Source organism: Anomaloglossus baeobatrachus, unplaced genomic scaffold, assembly GCF_048569485.1.
Source record: "Anomaloglossus baeobatrachus isolate aAnoBae1 unplaced genomic scaffold, aAnoBae1.hap1 Scaffold_125, whole genome shotgun sequence".
Classification (NCBI taxonomy): domain Eukaryota; kingdom Metazoa; phylum Chordata; class Amphibia; order Anura; family Aromobatidae; genus Anomaloglossus; species Anomaloglossus baeobatrachus.
This window is the reverse complement of record NW_027441895.1, coordinates 320,097-324,488: the sequence shown is the minus strand read 5'-3', so window position 1 is coordinate 324,488 and position 4,392 is coordinate 320,097.

The following is a 4,392-nucleotide window of genomic DNA, read 5'->3' as shown; positions in this document are numbered from 1 at the left end:
TGAGCCCTGATATCCTTCCAAAGTTAGATACGACCCTCATTACCGCCTCCAAGGAACTCCCTGCATCTGCCAGAAACAATAATAAATCGTCCGCATATAAGGCCACTTTCTCCTCCACACTCCCATATCGTTAACCCACTACACCAGGATCCCGCCGCATCACCGCCGCCAGTGGTTCGATAGCAAACAACAGGGGGGGACAGTGGGCACCCCTGCCTTGTGCCTCTATAGAGAGAATCTATCTGACATGCTGCCTTTTGCCCTAATTCTTGCCGTAGGAGCAGAGTACAACAGCTGCACCCACCTAATATACACTTCCCCAAACCCCATTGATCGCATCGTAGCCCATAGGTACCCCCACTCTACGCTGTCAAAAGCTTTGGCCGCGTCTAGGGAGAGAATGACCCGCCTCCCCTTATTTTCCACCGGTATCTGCATATTCAGGTACAGTGTCCCAAGGTTAGTTGCCATGGATTTGTTGGGCATAAACCCTGCTTGATCTGGGTGTATTAGGCTATGTGCGCACTAGGCGTTTTTTTCACGCTGCGTTTTTATGTGCGTTTTTGTCTAAAAAACGCACCCGCGGCTAAAAAAACGCGGCAAAAACGCATGCGTTTTTGCCGCGATTTGGTGCGTTTTTTGCTGCGTTTTTGCTCACTGCGTTTTTGCTCACTGCGTTTTTAATCAGTGCACAATGCCATTAAAGATTGTTGATGAAAAAAAAAAAAAAAAAAAAGGTCTGATGTCATTTCCTTCTTCAAAATGTTCATTGTATGCAGGAGAGCAGACAGCAGCTGCAGAACTACAAGTCTCAGCATCCTCCATTCACTAGTGTATGCAGGAGAGCAGACAGCAGCTGTAGAACTACAAGTCTCAGCATCCTCCATTCACTAGTGTATGCAGGAGAGCAGACAGCAGCTGCAGAACTACAAGTCTCAGCATCCTCCATTCACTAGTGTATGCAGGAGAGCAGACAGCAGCTGCAGAACTACAAGTCTCAGCATCCTCCATTCACTAGTGTATGCAGGAGAGCAGGCAGCAGCTGCAGAACTACAAGTCTCAGCATCCTCCATTCACTAGTGTATGCAGGAGAGCAGACAGCAGCTGCAGAACTACAAGTCTCAGCATCCTCCATTCACTAGTGTATGCAGGAGAGCAGGCAGCAGCTGCAGAACTACAAGTCTCAGCATCCTCCATTCACTAGTGTATGCAGGAGAGCAGACAGAAGCTGCAGAACTACAAGGCTCAGCAGCCTCCATCCAGGACTGTATGCAGTTTTTTGCCCAAAAAGAAAAAAAAATGACATGGGCTTCGCCATATTTTTGTATGCTAGCCGGGTACAGCAGGCAGATACGGGCTGCCCCCAACCCCCAGCTGCCTATTTGTACCCGGCTGGGAACCAAAAATATAGAGAAGCCCTTTTTTTTTAATTATTTCATGAAATAATTAAAAAAAAAAAATGACGTGGGCTTCGCCTAATTTTTGAGTCCAGCCGGGTACAACTAGGCAGCTGGGGATTGGAATCCACAGTGCAGGGTGCCCATGCTTTCTGGGCACCCCCACTGCGAATTGCAGTCCGCAGCCACCCCAGAAAATGGCGCTTTCATAGAAGCGCCATCTTCTGGCGCTGTATCCAACTCTTCTAGCTGCCCTGATGCCGGGTGGCTAGCTAGGTAATAATGGAGTTAGGGCTAGCTGTATATTATCAGCTAGCCCTAAGCCCGAAATTCATGGTGTCACGCCAATATTAGACATGGCCACCATGAATTTCTAGTAATGATAAAAAAAAAACACAACACACAGAAAAATATTTTTATTAGAAATAAAACACAACACAATTAGTGACTCCATCTTTATTGAAATAAACCCCCCTCCGCAGTAATCCTGGGTCAGGGTCCCGCGCCGTCCAATCAGGATCCAATATCATCTGATCGGTTTGCTGGAAGGCAAAGCGATCAGATGATGTGTCAGGTGAAAGGACGTGAATCATATCACACATCAGCTGATTGCATAAAAGCCGATTATACAATCAGCAGATGCATCAGTAGAAAAAAAAAAAAATAATAATACTCACTTATGTGCTGTGGTGATTACCGGCAGCTCCTGGAGCGATCGATTGGACAGGAGTCTGATCCTATACGATCGCTGCCGGAGCTGCCGGTAATCAGCTGATGAAGTCCCCTGATGGCAGGATCAGCTGATAGCCGGCCGGGCAGGAAAAAGCCGGCGACACCGCGATCAGCTGATGCGTCAGGTGACTGCATCAGGTGATCAGCGCCAGGTCCTGCAAGCAAGGTCCTGCCGGCCGGGGAGACTGCACACAGCCAGAGCGGCGGGACCGGGAGGAGATGGGAGCGGGCATGGCACCGGGACCCTGCGGACAGGTGAGTATATGACATTTTTTTATTTTTCTACTGTTCACTTTGTTTTTCGCCGCTGCCTCCACCTCCCGCCCAGACATGGCGCCGCACGGAGCTGACATGGCATGCGGGTTGTGGACGCAGCGGTGACGGTACCGGGAGGATTCATGCTTCTGTGTTTACCAACAGAAGGAATCCTCTTCCTGTACACGTCACTGTAGTGCCCACCCCTTGCGTGTATAGCTGCGTTTTTAGTCATAGAAACGCGGCTATATGCGTTATTCATTGCGTTTTTAACATCTCATTGAATTCAATGAGTGAAAAACGCAGTGGAAAACGCAGAAATAATTGACATGCTGCGTTTTTGTGGTCACCACAAAAACGCAGCTAAAAAAAAACGCTGTGTGAGGACAGCACTTCTGAAAACCCATTGACATTGCTGGGGAAGCAATGTCACTGCGTTTTCAGCACAAAAACGCGGTAAAAAACGCCGCTAAAAACGCGGCAAAAACGCCTAGTGCGCACATAGCCTTAGGGATGTAATGACTTTGGTGAGCCTATTGCAAGCATCTTAGCTAGGAGCTTTACATCTACCGTCAATAGTGAAATCTGTCTGTAAGAGTCTGGCAAACCCGGGTCTTTGCCTTCTTTAGGGAGTACCACAATTATTGCCTCCTGCATAGACGGCATAAGCTCTCCTCTTTCCAGACATGAATTATATACCTTAAGCAGCACCGGCAGTAAAACCTCCCTATGTTGTTTAAATACTTCAGCCGGAAACCCATCTACCCCCGGCGCCTTATCATTCGCCATATCACTCAGAGCTAGCTCTAACTCCTCTAAGTCAAATGGCTTGTCTAGTAACTCTCTAGATTCCCTTGAGAGGACTGGCACCTGAGCTGTGCCTAGAAATTCATCCACCTCCCCCGCCTCCGGGTGCACCTTGACTGAGTATAGATCAGAGTAGAATGTTTCTAGTACTTTTAGGATCCCTGAGGTGTCCGTGACAACTGCCCCATCTACTGACTGTAACCATGCAATATATGTCGATTCCCTCTGTGCCGCAGCTATCACTGAGAATGGAGAACGGGCGGGTCACCTATTATCAAAGGACTGCATGGTTTGGAACATTTTCTTTCTCTCCGCTGCCTGTATGGTCAATCTATTAACCATCTTTTGAGCTGCCTTCATCCTAGCTTTTGCCGCTGGCGCGGGGTCTGATATTAGAGCATCTTCCGCCTCCCCCAATTCCTGAAACGCAAGCTGATTCTGCCTTCTTGCCTCCGACTTTACCTTAGATATACCCCTTATATACAATCCCCTCAAGTACGCCTTCATTGCCTCCCAAACCATTCCAATAGATGCTGATCCTTCATTGAACCTAAGGTATTCCCTTAAACTATCACTAATACCCCCCCCCCTTCTTCCACTAATTGTAACCAATAGGGATTTAATTTCCATAAGGGTCTATTTTGGTTTTGTTGTTCCCCCAGGTCTATTTCTACACACAGGGGCGAATGATCTGATACCGTCCTGGGGAAGTATTTAGTACCCACTACCAAACCTTGCATTGCTTCATTGCCCAAGGCCAGATCAATGCGCGACAGGGATGAGAACGTAGCCGAATAACAGGAGTATTGATACACTTCCGGATGCCGAGTCCTCCACAGGTCAATCAGCGCCATTTCTTTAAGTAAATTGCCGAATGGTGTACAGTTACCCCCCAGTTTTCGTACCTCATGTCTCACTTTGTCCCAATGTGAATTCGGAATATTATTAAAATCTCCCATTATCATAAAGGGAACCCCCTTTAGTCTGCCAATAAATTTATCAGACTGTGAAGTAGTTTGCTGCAATATGGCGGAGGTATGTATAGGGATATAATTACTACGGCTCTTGTCCCCAGCCTACAGGAAAGATATACATACTGCCCATCTTTATCCATGATGACCTTTAGAAATTCAAACCGTGCGCCTGAGCGGACTAGTATACTGGCCCCTCTGGAGTATGCAGAATATGTAGAATGATACCC